Below are 14,827 nucleotides of genomic sequence, written 5' to 3'. Positions count from 1 at the left end.
CGGTTGCCAGGCAGCCAAAGATTACTTGGGTGACTGAACCTTTGAACTAGATCCAAGGAAGTTGTACTTTGCAGTTGACAAAGGTAGGTTTGAGTGTTCTTAAATTCTCTCCCTTATTTTCGACTATTATCATTTGTATTATGTCTCCTTTGCAAGACTGAATTCCTTGAGGGTAGATATCAGATTGTCTGCATTTTCAGAACCCCTACAGAAGCACGTGGTAGACCTTAATATGCATCTCTTGCATAACTTTCGGGAAAACCTTGTCTTTTGTCCACTCGTGAGCTAAGTTATGGGTCCTCATGGCTGCCACAGAAGGCCAGCTCTCCACTCTTTCGATCTTCTAGCGCATCTTTTTAGGCTGAAATCACTTCCCTCTCTGCTCCATGGTCACATTTTTGTGAGAGAGAATCTCTCTGGACTTTCTAGAATCCATCATTCCCTTCTTGCCCAATCATGTTGTGGGTAGATCAGGTTATGTGGAATGTAAGACTTCTTTGGGGACTGAACAGATAACAAAGGTGGTCTCTAGCACATCTGCAAGCTTAAGCCATTATAGCAGATGCTGTCTGTGTCTCTTCAGGCCTTAACATTCTTGTGGCCTGAGTTCCAGCTGCCAGGATCTGCATTTCTTTGCTTGATTTCTTTGCCTGGGGTCTGCCCTTCTCCTCTGCAAAGAGCAGGTTGGAAATGTTCAAAAAACACTACCTATCCCCACAAGCTTTCAACCAATGACTAAAGAGAACTGGTGTACAAATACTCCCGTTTTTTGCCCTTGGAGAAACCTTTCTTTCTTTCTTTTTTTTTTTTCCTGATGTGGACCATTTTTAAAGTTTTTATTGAATTTGTTAAAATATTGCTGCTATTTTATGTTTTGGTTTATTGGTCATGAGCCATGTGGGATCTCGGCTTCCCCACCAGGGATCAAACCCTCACCTCTTGCATTGGAAGGTGAAGTCTTAACCACTGGACCACTAGGGAAGTCCCTGGAGGGAAAATTTTGAGTGCATGCTTCTCACTGGCTTACAGAGTTCCCCAGTGGTATTAAACTGCAAGTTGCCCACAGTGGTAACCTGCTTGGTAATGACTGAACTTTTTTATTGGCAGCCTTTCCTTTCCTGTCTCACTTCGCCCATCCCCCAGTGCTCCAGATCTGCTCCCACATAAACTACTTGCACTCAGATTCTCGTCTTGGGTTCTATTCCTGGGGGCAGGCACCATCCCCTCCAACCTGAATTTCTGCATAGATATCTTAACTGGGCTTCTGCTGAGCAGAGCTGCTACAGTGAATTTGTTTAAAAGTCAAGCTGGGGACTTCCCCGGCAGTCCAGTAGTTAAGATGCTGGACATCCCCTACAGGGGGTACAGGTTCAGTCCCTGGACAAAAAGATTCCACATGCTATGCGGCACAGCCAAAAAAAAAGAAGGAGGAAAAAGAAAAAGTCAAATGACATCATATAAAATTATCCTGTCAGTTTCCTTTGCCCTTGGAACGCAATCCAGACTTCTGATTTCATCCCCAAGACCTTGCTTTCCCTGGCCCCTGCCTCTCCCTCCAACCTCATCCTGTTCCTTGTCTTCCTTGTCTATTATACTACCGCCAAATGACTGACTGCCTTAGGATCTCTGTCCTTGCATTTTCAGGACCTCACCCTTAGACATTATTTTTAATCACATCACAGTTTTCATTTCCTTGTTGTTGTTGTTCCATCGCTAAGTTGTGTCCTACTCTTTTTCATTTCCTTAAGAACGTCTGTTTGAAATTCTTTTCTTGTTTATACTTGCTTAGTGTTGGCCTCTCAGCCCAGATTGTAAATTCTGTAAAGGAAGCGATTTAATTGTGGCTCATCCAGTATTCAAGACAGTTTCCAACCGATAGCTGGCATTCCATATATGCTTGTTCAAATTGAATGGATGGATGGATGGACTGGGTGGGAGAAGTCTGATGAGTTATGATCTCCTTACTGTGTTTTCATGTATGATGTTCTCTCTGCTGGGAATGATCTCCATTCACCATTCTTTCCTTATCTGACATATCCTTCAAGGCCTAAAATAAAGACCACCCTTCTAGAAAATCTTCCCTGTTTCCCTAAGCCCAAAACAACTTTGTTTTGCTACTTGCTAGTAGAATAATGAGGGTATTTTGGTGATAAACAATTACACACTGTGTCTACATTTTGAATCAGCTTCTTAATTCTAATGCATGGGGCATAATTCATACTTTATTTTTTCCATCGCTATGTAATAAAGTAATTTTGAAAATGACACACAGGCCAGTTTGTAGCAAGATGTGCTGTTTTGTTGCAGAGTGTGGAACAGTGGTTACTGTGTCTCGCCTTGATGTGGAGAGAGCTGAGTTTGCACGTGGTCAGTCCTTCTCCAATTAAAGCTTGTGACAGTGACTGGCAGTGTGCGGCCATCCTGGTGGCTGTCTATCTGTGGCATGAATGACAACGCACCTTTTTATGATCAGTATCTGATTAGGTGAGCTGAGATGGGTGGCTGAGGTAAGAATTTCAAGTGAGTGGAGAGCAGAGGCATTGTATTGCTATGTTTATTGGCTCAACCAGACCCATGGTTGATCATCACGTTGATGCTTATTGAGTCTCATATTCTGGTTCTCAGAAATGACTTGTTGAAATCCAGGTTTTCTGGATCTGACAGTAAGTTGTTAAAAGCTTAAGTTTTGGAGTCACAGCCCTGGATTGGATTCCTGGTTCTATCACACAAGAGCTCTGTGATCTTGGGTAATTTACTGAAACCTTCTCATCTTCAATTTCTTTCTTTATAAAATGGGATGACAATACTACTTACTCTTTAGGGTGGGTACTCTTTAGAATAAATGGGATAATTTATATAACATTCTCAGCATAGTGCTGAGCATGTGGTGTGAATTTCATAAATGCCGTTTATCACAGTTTCGTAAGCCCTTATTTGAAAACCTTTTGCTCTGGCTGTATTTCAAGACAAAGACTTTTGAATTTTAGAAAGGTAATATGGCGTGTCTACCATATATTATGCAATTACCCACTATTCAAATTCATAAATATCTCTGCTGTGAAACACAGAAATACTCAAACTAAGTGGAACAAAGAAAGATCTGGCTTGTCAGGTTAGGTCAGGCTTTGATGATCTCAGTAAATTATGAGAAAGTCTTGTTTCGGGCTTTTGGAATTTGGATATGGGATTATGGGGTTGAGTTTCTGTCAGTATGGCTATTTTTATTATTTGAAGCTCAGTTTCCAAATCTACAATTCTGTGACTTTCTTTGTCTCCCCTCCCCTATCCCAATCAAACTCTCAACTACATGTGAGACAGTTGCCCCCCAGCCTACCTCCTGTTTCCTAAACTTTATCTCTGATTATCTAATGATAAATAAAGCCTAGTTTCTGCTAATTACTACTCATGTGGTTTAGTTTGGGCCCCAATTACTCTACCTTTCGAATGAAAATGATAATTGCACCTACCTCATAGCAATGCTTAGAATTTGTTCTGTACAGAGGTTGGCAGTCACTAAATGATACCTTCCTTTTCCTTTTCTTTCTCCTTCTTATCCACCCTGTTTCTCCAGGATCATAGTTAATTAATCAAATACCTACCCTATGATGAATCCAGTCCTATAGTCCCTGGAGATATGGAGTATTCGCTATGGTCTTCAGCTGTAAGAAGGTTGTCTCTTGTTATGATGATATGGTGAATACATATAAAGCAAAAAAAAAAAAAAGATAATTTAATATTAAGTTATATGTGTGGTGCTTTCCTTGTTAAAAGAAGAATATGCAGGACTAGAGCATTCGGGGGAGCTTCCTGAAGGGGTGAGATATACCTGAGTCTGTGAAGAATGACTAGGATTTTAGAGGGTGAAGGCTTAACAGTGAGCATCTGGGGCAGATGCCCCAGTGAAGACATGGGAAACTTTACAGAGATGGAAATAAGTCCAGTGTAACTACGGGGTAAAGATTGTCTCTCTTGACCACATCATGTAGATGCTCTAGACTCGGACAATCTTCAAGAATTATCTGATTCCAACTCATGCCTTCTCCACTGAGGTGATGTCCTTGATAGCCTTCCAAACAAGTACCTATCTGGGTGGAGAATAGAAATACTCCCAGAAAATGAGCAGTCAGACCACATTCATAGCACCTTTTGGGAAATGACTCCCAGATGATGCTCCAAAGCAGAACCATCTGTCCTAGGATAAGTAGAGCTGTCACACGTGTACATTATCTGAACTAGTGGATGTTTATGAGGAAAGTATTACCTTTAAGACTATCCATCTAAAGCATTTTCTTCCCCCTCCTTAAAAGATAAAACAGATACACAGGCCAAGAGATGATTGCAAAAGACACAGTAGTTGCAAAACTCCAGTGTCATGACCTTGATGAACCTCCTGATACAATACATTATGCTCTGAGCTTGCGGCCAATTGGTTCTGGAAAACTCTTTGAGCAAGTGCCAACTGCTGGAAATTTCATCCAGGTGAGCACCAGGTGCTGCTTCTCCAGGGATTTTCCCGAGGAGATGGAGTCATTTCATGGCCACAGTGTGGTTGGTGTGGGTGCATTCAGCAGTGGGAGCTGGGACACAGCAGAGAAGGGTCTGGAAGGCATTCGGGCAAGTCCTTCAGTATTTCGATACCGGACACCATCATCTTACCATTAGCACAAAATAATTGACTTCCTGTTTAGCTGCAGAAATGAATCAGAGGCTAAAATAGATGCTGATTTTCTCAAAGATAAGTCTGTTTGACTACATGTGTGATGATGGCTCATCCTTCTGGCATTGGGAGTGAGAGATCAGCTTCTTTCTCCACCCTTAAGAGGTCATAAAGTTTCCACTGACAGAGGGGGGACATAGTAAGTTTTTTTTCCCCCCTTTGCAAGATCGAGTTGTGCTTTGGGAGAATCCTCCTTCTAACTTCTAATTTCCACAGCTCTATTATTTTTTCTATTCCCTCAAAGTTCCAACCCCTAAAAAAAAAATACTGATCCCGGTTAGGTTGGCATAATTGTTCCTTAACCAAAGCATCACCAAACACTCCTTCTCAGCCAAAAGACATGGCTGAGAAAGACACTGATGATCTTTCTCATTTTTGGGTCCAAACCCACCCTAAATTTTCTGGAAAACTCCACAAGTTACAAGTTGAGCGTTTGCATATGTTATGAATTTTTAAGATTAGCCACTGAGCCAAGAGGTTTCCTGAGTTGATGTTCATTTTGAAATGCAATGCAAAACTATCATTTTAAAAAGAGAATTTGGAGAAAGATGGCAGTTTTGTAAACACAATGCTAACATTTGAGCCTTTCCATATGCTTGCTCTGCTTCTGAACAACTCCTTCCACCTGTTGCCCACCTCTCATTAATTTCTATATTTTCATAATTATCCTTTGGGTCTTAAATGCCATTCATTCCTGAAAGCTTTCTTTTACTATTTGAACCTGCTAAGTTCTCTTACATATGTTTTTGAGTCGTTTATTTCTGTGTTTCAATACCTTTCATAGTGCTTGGTGCATAGTGGGTACTCAGTATAACTTAATGAATGAATGAATGATTTAATGAATGAGATACTCAGTTTAAAAATGTAGTTAAAACATTTTTAACCTGGGTCCCGAACACCTAGGTACTTGATGTCATGTTGGCCAATTCCAATTAATGCCAGCTGAGATTCATGCCAATACTATTACATGAGGACTGTCTTCAAGTCTCTGTTGTGGGATCATATTGTTTATTGCTATATCCCTAATACCTACAATTGTACGTGGCACTTAATTAATAGTAAATATTTTTTAAATGGTGAGTGACTTGTCATAATAGGAGTAGCTATATTTATTAGTATGCTTTATCACTTCCAAAGTGCTTTCAAAACATTTTCTCTTTTAAAATATTTCGCTCAAGATCATACAATTAGCATGCGATAAAGACAGGCCATGACCCATGCTTCCCTTCTACTATGCTAGGATGCTTTCTCCAAAAATAAGCTACTTTGGAAGATCAAAGATGTCCCTTTGTTCCACCAAAATGCCTACTTCTGTGTGTCAGTTTTGACCAGTCTCAAGAATATTCTAATGCTATCATTATTAAATGAAAATGGCTGTGCCCTTTCATTTTCCAGAATGATCTATTACTTAAAATATGTACATTAAACAAAAAGTCAATAATTTTCTCTGAAATAATGTTGTTCTGCAAGGTTGTAAAAGAATTGGATTATGAGGACCCAGACATAGTTCCAGCTGGCCATATCTATGAAATGACAATTTCAGTATTTGATGACTTACATCCCTTCCGTACAGGTAAGCTTGATAAATTTCATGGAACATTAAGTGTCTTTTCTTTAGACTGTGCACTTTAGATTTTAAAATGTAAAACTTCATTATATTGGGGACAGTTTCGTTAAACTAGACAAAGGAGAAAGGGGAGACTTAGATTCATGTTGGAAGTTATCATTAGGTCTGCGAGTGTTGTTCATCTCTTAGCACACCTTATGCAAAACACAATTCTTAAATGCAAGTCTGGCTAGAGATCCTTGGAGCTGGAAGTGGGATGTGTTAGGGACACAGAGAGCCCAATCCTAATGCTTGTTACTGAAACGATTTTCTGTCAGTAGTGTCTCCACTTCAGACTGGGGGACTTACACGTAACAGAAAATTTTTTCTCACTCTTCTGGAGCCTGGCAAGTCCATATCAAGGCACTGTCAGACTTGATGTCTATAGAGGGTCTGCATCCTGCTCTTAGATGTTTGTCTTCTCACCGTGACTTCACATGGAAGAATAGGCAAGAGGCACTCTCTGGGGTGTCTTTTTAAGAGCATTAATCCCATCATGAGGGTTCCACCCTTATGACATGTCATCATACCAAAGACCCTCTCCATCCTAATACCATCACAGCGGGAGAATAGGTTTTAGTATATAAATTTTGGAGGAACATAAACATTCAGTTCATAGCATTTAGTAATGCCAAATACCTCTTATTTGGAAAGAGCCAGATATTGGGTCACGTGTAGTCCACACATATGAGTAATAGGATTTTTTTTGGGGGGGGGAGTTGCCTGTATCATTATTTTACGTGATACAGGTAGAGCCATTTTTAATGCAAACGGTGGGACAGTGCCAGATTCCACAGCTCATTCCCTTTGTGAGTCCCTTGACATTTGTGGATTTAAGAGTCCTGGTTTTGCTAATTGTAAAACACCCTCGGGCACAGATTTAAATTGTGTGCTGTGGAGCCAGAGCAGAGTGCCTAGCTGGTGAAATAAGCTTAGCCAATCACCAGACACCTGCTTCTCTGCTAATTGTTGTACAAATGAGAACATGCATTAAGTGGCTCAATAGGTCATTTATGTGTTCAACAACATGTTATCACATTTAAGAGTGAATTAGTATCTGTAGAGGTAGTTGTGAAAATAAGGTTGCACAAATTTCCAGATATGTCTATTATTAATGACAGCCGTCTATTTTATATGGAAAGTATGGTAATAAGTGATCTAGGAGGTGGGTTGGCATCAAAGATGTCCAAAAAGAAGTGAGTGTTTGGGTGGAGAACACAGGGTTACTAGTAGAATGAGAGCCTGGAACATGGACAGTGCTTGTGTTTCATGTTTTATGTCTTGTGCCATCTCTAAGCAATTGGTGGTGGTCGCCTGGATCATTGAATTGAGAAGGATTCTGAGGTTGCCTCTGAAAGCAGTGCAAAGAGCACTGTGTTATGGAATTAAGCAGGTGGCATCATGGCAGCATCCATATGTTTTGCAACCAAAAAAAATTTATTGCTGAACGTTCAGCAACAGGTCTAGAGCTCTTTTAATCCCTCTTGACTCTCTGATGTAAGAGTTTTAATAGGATTCCTTTTACAAATGTCATTTGTAGACTTACGTGATCCAACTATGCAGATAAATGATCTGTACAGGACAGAGACACAGCATGACAGTATGCCCACAAGTTTTCTTAGGTCTTCTCTGCTCCCCACTGGTGGAGTTTCATTGGTTCATGCAAAAGCCTGTAACATAGCCCAACAAACCTTTTAGGAAAAATGCTTTTTCTTGTAGTTACTCATCCTGATGGCCTCACAAATCAAAATAGAATCTGCCCTTTTCACCAGAGTTGAGCCTTTTTCCAAGAAGAAGAGAAAAAAAAAAATCTCTCATGGTAATAAATCCACATCTTCTCTGGTCCCCACACCCCAGTATATTCCCAGCAGCTGCTCATAAAGAATGCTTGTAACACCCCACATGTGGTTCAGTCTATTTTTATAGGCCAATCAATTAGCACAATTTTGAGTCTTTATGGGTGCAATAAAAATCATAGTATGGCAAAGCTATAAGTGGCATCTGTTCTTAAGGCACATAAATGGAGTTTATTGAGGGAAATATAGAGGTTTTCACATAAATCACCTGTCTCCATGCAAAGTGCTTTTTACTCTTTCTTGGTGGTCACACATACCTTTGAGATGCTGAGAAACCTCTAGACCCTATACCTAGGAAAACACACATAATGTATACCAAAATATAAGGAATGAAACAGATTCTCTGAAATCAAGATTCTATGGGTCTCAGATTAAATTTTCTTGTTTGAAAATGCATAGCATAGACTTTCAAGAGAGACAAGATACAAGTATTCTTCAGAGCATAGTTTCTACAAGATGATCAACTAGAAAAAAACTCCACGGTCAAGTACATTTGGGAAGTGTCAACTACAAATTGGCACTTGCCATTGGCAGCTGCCATCTACCTCTATAAGGATTAAAGCTGATTTTCAACACACCCTGAAAGGAGTTCAGGGTGGAAAGCAGAAACGAGGTACACTGTGCTCAGGGAATGGAGAAGGCAATGGCACCCCACTCCAGTACTCTTGCCTGGAAAATCCCATGGACGGAGGAGCCTGGGAGGCTGCAGTCCATGGGGTCGCTAAGAGTCAGACACGACTGTGCGACTTCACTTTCACTGTTCACTTTCATGCATTGGAGAAGGAAATGGCAACTCACTCCAGTGTTCTTGCCTGGAGAATCCCAGGGATGGGGGAGCCTGGTGGGCTGCCGTCTATGGGGTCACACAGAGTCAGACACGACTGAAGTGATTTAGCAGCAGCAGTGCTCAGGGAAAAACTGGCAGGACAGTCTTCCGATAGATATTTTCAAGAGCTGATTTTACGAACCCAATTCTTGTATTTCCTCATATCTAGAAAACCATTAAAATCCTTCATGGTGACAACCACTCCTTGGGACTAGCAAAAGCTTCGCAAGACTAGCAGAAACCTTATGGGGAAAAAAAAATGTGCTTGATTGCATGCACTCCCCCTTCACCAAAATCACATTTATACTGACCTTGCCCCTGCCTCTTTGGAGTAGTCTCTCAGAGCTATCTGAGGTGCTATTTCCTAGGCTGTAGTCCTCATTCTGCCCCAAATAAAACTTACCTCACAACTTTCATGTTGTACACTTTTTTTTTTTTAGTCTACAGAAGCAATGCATAGATGGAGATTCAAAATACAGAATGACATATCAGAAATCCTAAGAAGTTTTGCCATAAGGAAACCTTTTAATATTTGTTTAACTTGGCATTTTGCATTTGATATATTAGCATGTCAGAAGAGACATTTTGGGAGATGTTGGCAGACTCAAGTCGATTCAATACCTGCTCAGTGACTTACTAGGATTTGTGACCTTTGGCAAAGAACATGACTCTGTGAACCTCAGTTTTCTCTTCTGTAAAATGGAGACATTAACACTATTGCTGAGTCAGCACCTTGCGCAGTAAAGGTTAATTATTACTTTATTTTTAATGCTAAAAATCTCCTGGTTTGAAATTTCCTTGCTTTTGTATTTGAATATTTTTCTTCTTTTTTGACAACTTTCTGATAGGTTAGTTTGAGCTTGGTCTGAAAAATAGAGTTCCTTTTCTATAACCTGCAATATACAAACATCTGCCTGAGAGGAATAAAATTAAATAACTACATTTCACTAACCAATTATGGGAAAAAATCTTGGGCATGATCTCATTTTTACACACTACAAAATAGAAGATTGAAACTGATGAAGAATCTGGGCCTCTGAGAAGTTAAGCTAGTTCAAGGCCATTCAGCATGTCATAACCAATCCCTGGACATGGGTTTTCTGAGTCTTTTTCCATTTCACCTCCTAGGATATATTAAATGTAGAGTGTAGAAAGTCATATGCTGGGTTGAAAGTAACACCCAAACAAATGCTAATGGAAGAAAGCATACACATGATAGATATAATAAACTCTCTTGAATAAAATGTATAATTAAACATTCATATATTATATATAACATGTATATATCTATCATTATCCTATAAAATAAAACATGGCATGCAGCACATTATATATCTTTAACTAATTGCTTTGGTTAGCCTAGAACTCATTTATGTTCCTTGAGAATGCAGAGTCTGGAAACAGGAATCAACTGGGAGCAAGGAGCATCCCCCCATAATTTCAAATCTTCCCCGAAGCGTGTTCCTGGGGGCACATTTGACTAGTGTCTAGAATAAAGCCACCACCACCGCAAAGCATTTTTTTACTGTTTAATTTTTCAGTAACAGTGACGATCAGTGCAGAAACTGCTCCTGCCAATGATTTCAGCCCTGTATTCAAAGCTGTGCACTATTCATTCTCCATTCCAGAAACTTCAGGAGGTAAGACGTCCCTGTATTTATGTGAATATATATTCACAGATACACTTAACAACACTTAACATTACACTTAACGTTCTATTCTTTTTTTCCGCAGAGAGCTGGTTGTTAAACATCCGCCAGCATATCATTGGGCGGAACCCACACTACTTCAAACCAGTTTATTTCCTTGGCAGGCAAATACATTCATTAGACAGTTGTTTTGAGGCGAGACTAGGAAATAAAAAACCCACATATTTGGATTTCAGTTCTTCGTGTCATCATGGAGTTTTGGACAAGTCCTTAACCTCTCTGTAAAATAAATGCACACTTTTTATATTCTAGTTCTAGAAATATAACACAGTTGTATCTTACAATATATGACCAGACAATTTCAGAAAAAAATGCATATAAAACTATCACAGGATTGATCCTGGTTTCCCCACAATGGACTTTTGCTCTTTTTTCAAAAGTACTAAAATACTGATTTCTGAGCACTGAGGGAGGCTCATTACCATAGCTCCTTTCCTCGCTTTGCATTCTCCCCATTCTGTGGTGGCCTTCTAGCTCTAGGGAGGTCTAGAGTTAATGGAACATGATGATGGGTCTTTATGCAGAAGCTAAATAGTTGATAATTCTCTAATTATCTCTTAGCTTATAAATTGTGAATCTGGACCAGAGGGTCTGAACATTGGCTTTGAGGGTCCCTGAGGGAAAAGATCCATAGCCTTCATGAAACCATCAAATGGATTCTATAATCCTCCAAAGTTAATGACAATCAATCTAGATTTTAAAATAGAGACTTGCATTTTTAAAACAGTAGACTGTAGTTTATTGCAGTTTAGGTTGACAACAAAATTAAGCAGAAGGTAAAGAGATTTCCCATATACCCTCCACCCTCATACAGGCGTAGACTCCTTCACCATCAGTATCCCCCACCAGAGTGGTACACTTACTACAGTTGAACCTGCATTGACACATCATTATCACCCAAAGTCCAGAGTGTACACTAAAGATCACTGTTGGCATTGCACATTCCATGGGTTTGAACAAACATATCATGACATGTATCTACCATTATGGTATCACACAGAATAGTTTCTCTGCCCCAACAGTCTTATGCACTAGTCATTCTTCCCTTTCCCCTAAACCCTGAAAACCTCTGCTCTTTTTTTATCATTCTCTATAGTTTTGCCTTTTAAGACTGGCATTTAAAAATACAGTTGCTTCTCTGCTCAGTGTTATGTGGCAGCCTGGATGGGAGCGGAGTCTGGGGGAGAATGGATATGTATATGTATGGCTAAGTCCCTTCTCCGTTAGTCTGAAACTATCACAACGTTGTTAATGGGCTATACCCCAGTACAAAATAAAAAATTCAAAAGAAAAAAAAACAGTTGCTTTATGGGGATCAACTGTTTTATGTCAGTTTCTCTTCTAACTATCCAAAGTTTTTCTGAAATGTAATTGTATATTTTGAAGGTAAAACTTTCTAAACATATCGAACACTTCTACATTTTCTTAAGGAAAGTTTAATACCTAATGATGGCTGAGGAGAAGGATTTAGGTTTTTCAATTATAGCACCTCTGGTTTAGGAGGGCTGGAAAAATTGAACCTCTTTGTTCTACTATGCGGAAAACCGAGGCTGGAGAGAGAATTGGGTCACACAGCTAGCGAGTGGCAGAGGTGATAGCTGAACGCAGACTTCCAACTTCCTGGTCCAGTTCTCCCTTTAGTATTCCAGGCTGCTTTTGGGGATGGATTTTGATGACTGGGGTCTCCAGAAGTCTGAAAACAAGTGCTGAGAGTTCATACAAAAAGATAAATGAGTCGTTCGTATGTGTACTATTGTCCAAATAGCTGGCTTCTGACCTGCTCCACCAGAGAGAAGACTTCTAGGTCTTCATAAGAAAGCAACATGATGTAACAGAAATACCAAACAGAATTGGATTCAAATTCTTCATCAGCCATTGTCAGTTAAATGACTTTCAGTTCAGTTCAGTTCAGTTGCTCAGTCGTGTCCAACTCTTTGCGACCCCATGAATCGCAGCACGCCAGGCCTCCCTGTCCATCACCAACTCCCGGAGTTCACTCAGACTCACGTCCATCGAGTCAGTGATGCCATCCAGCCATCTCATCCTCTGTCGTCCCCTTCTCCTCTTGCCCCCAATCCCTCCCAGCATCAGAGTCTTTTCCAATGAGTCAACTCTTCGCATCAGGTGGCCAAAGTACTGGAGTTTCAGCTTTAGTGTCATTCCTTCCAAAGAAATCCCAGGGCTGATCTCCTTCAGAATGGACTGGTTGGATCTCCTTGCAGTCCAAGGGACTCTCAAGAGTCTTTTCCAACACCACAGTTGAAAAGTATCAGGCTAGTCCCATAACTTTCAAGTCTTTTTGAGCTCTCATTGGTAGAATGGAGATTGTAGTAATTACATCATGGAGTAGAGATGATGATAAACTGATCATTGTAGGTATGTAAACTACATGATACATACTTAACAGTAGCCATGACAGCATTGCCAATAATAATAAAAACAACCATTAAAATTCACTGAGTGCCTACAGTGTGCTAGAACCTTTTCTTTGCTTTTTAAAATTGTCCCTTGATCTTCCCTACCATGATAAATACAATTAGGAGAGGGTTAGTGTTTTGAGGTGATACCCATTACAGGAGACAAAATTTTCAGAACTCAGTGGCAATTTGCTCTAGAGGAGGAAATTAGAAAATTAATACTACTCTGAAAATCAACTCATCTCAGAATATCAAACATTAAGCCTGTAGACCTTGAGGATATCAAAAATCTATTACTGTGGAGGTCTTTTTCCATGCTGTGTTGATTAGCACAGAGGATTTGAGTGTGCCTTGAGGACTACATTTTTTCCAGCTTAAAAAAATTATGAGAGTCTATCATCATTAAAGTAAAAAAAAAAAATTCTGATATGTAATGAATACCTGAAACTCTCATTGACAGAAAGATTCTGAAGAGAGGGAGGCATAGGCAAAAAAAAAAAAAAAAAAAAAAAATCCTTTATCAAAACTATCAGAAATGACTGAGGAGAAAACACATGAAAATTAAATCACTATGGGTTGCAAGTCATGAAGAAAAACATGTTTGATTTCTAGTAGTTTTTTGACGAGAAAGTGTGGCAGAATTACAGTTTCATAATTTCTCTATTTTAAACTTGGCTAAAGATGCTCAAGATAGCTTTTAGTTTTACTGAAAGGTTAATTTTTCACCTATAGACAAATAAGCTTCCCATTATACTTTGCCAGGTGTTAAATGTGAAAATGGCACCCTCTTTGCCCAGCAATGTAGGCTGGAGATGGCAAGGTCATCTGTAACCTATTTTACATGGTCCTGTATCAGTTACAACACCCTTCTCTAACAGTGATGCTTTCACACAAACAGTAGGTTGGACTTTTTATATTCTGGACTTGTCATAATGAAACATTAAGTTCCTTTTCACAAATGTGTTTTCTCTGTTCTTGGTATTCTGAGTCATGTTCATTGCCTGCTTAATGACACATTTTCAGAGACTGATGAATCTTGGTAAACAAAGTTGCAAACAGAGAAAAAACCCATGAGGTTGAAGGGGGTGGGGACCCAGCACATGAAATGATTTCTTCATCCTAATTTTCATTCTTGGTTATCAGCAACCCAAATGTCCTAGATAATATATGTTGTTAAGCCCAGTCATTGTGTGGCTAGCCTAGTCATTGTATCTGACTCCTTTGCAACCCCATGGACTGTACCACTTCAGGCTCCTTTGTCCATGGGATTCTCCAGACCAGAATACTGGAGTGGGTTGCCATTTTCTCCACCAGGAGACCACCCAGACCAGGTATCAAACCCATATCTCCAGCACTGTGGGGGATTCTTTACCACTGAGCCACCAGGGGAGACCTCATTGTATCAGTTATCTATTGCTAAAAGTGTGCCGAATAATGAAAACTACAGAAAAGGAGAATAAAGCAACAGTGAACATTTATTTTCTGTGATTGTGGTTTTCAGTCTGTCTACCCTGTGATGGAGAAGGATAAGAGGCTTATGGAAGCTTCCTGATGGGAGAGACTGCCTGAGGAGGAAACTGGGTCTTGTTCTGATGGGTGGGGCCATGCTCAGTAAATCTTTAATCCAATTATCTGTTGATGGGTGGAGCTGTGTTCCCTTCCAGCTATTTACCTGGGGCCAAACGATGGTGGAGGT

The 14,827-nt window shown here is 39.9% G+C and overlaps 1 protein-coding gene across 1 annotated transcript in view; it reads right to left on the bottom strand.

The window, feature by feature from the left end:
- Positions 1–14,827, bottom strand: part of C22H3orf49 (chromosome 22 C3orf49 homolog) — a 113,409-nt gene that overhangs the window by 55,051 nt on the left and 43,531 nt on the right. Inside the window, 2 exon segments of the mRNA XM_027523270.1 lie at positions 3,600–3,676; positions 7,870–7,993. The gene's annotated coding sequence lies outside the window, so the exon portion shown is untranslated.

This window comes from Bos indicus x Bos taurus, chromosome 22, assembly GCF_003369695.1.
Source record: "Bos indicus x Bos taurus breed Angus x Brahman F1 hybrid chromosome 22, Bos_hybrid_MaternalHap_v2.0, whole genome shotgun sequence".
NCBI classification, from domain to species: domain Eukaryota; kingdom Metazoa; phylum Chordata; class Mammalia; order Artiodactyla; family Bovidae; genus Bos; species Bos indicus x Bos taurus.
This window is presented reverse-complemented; position numbering and strand designations above follow the sequence as displayed.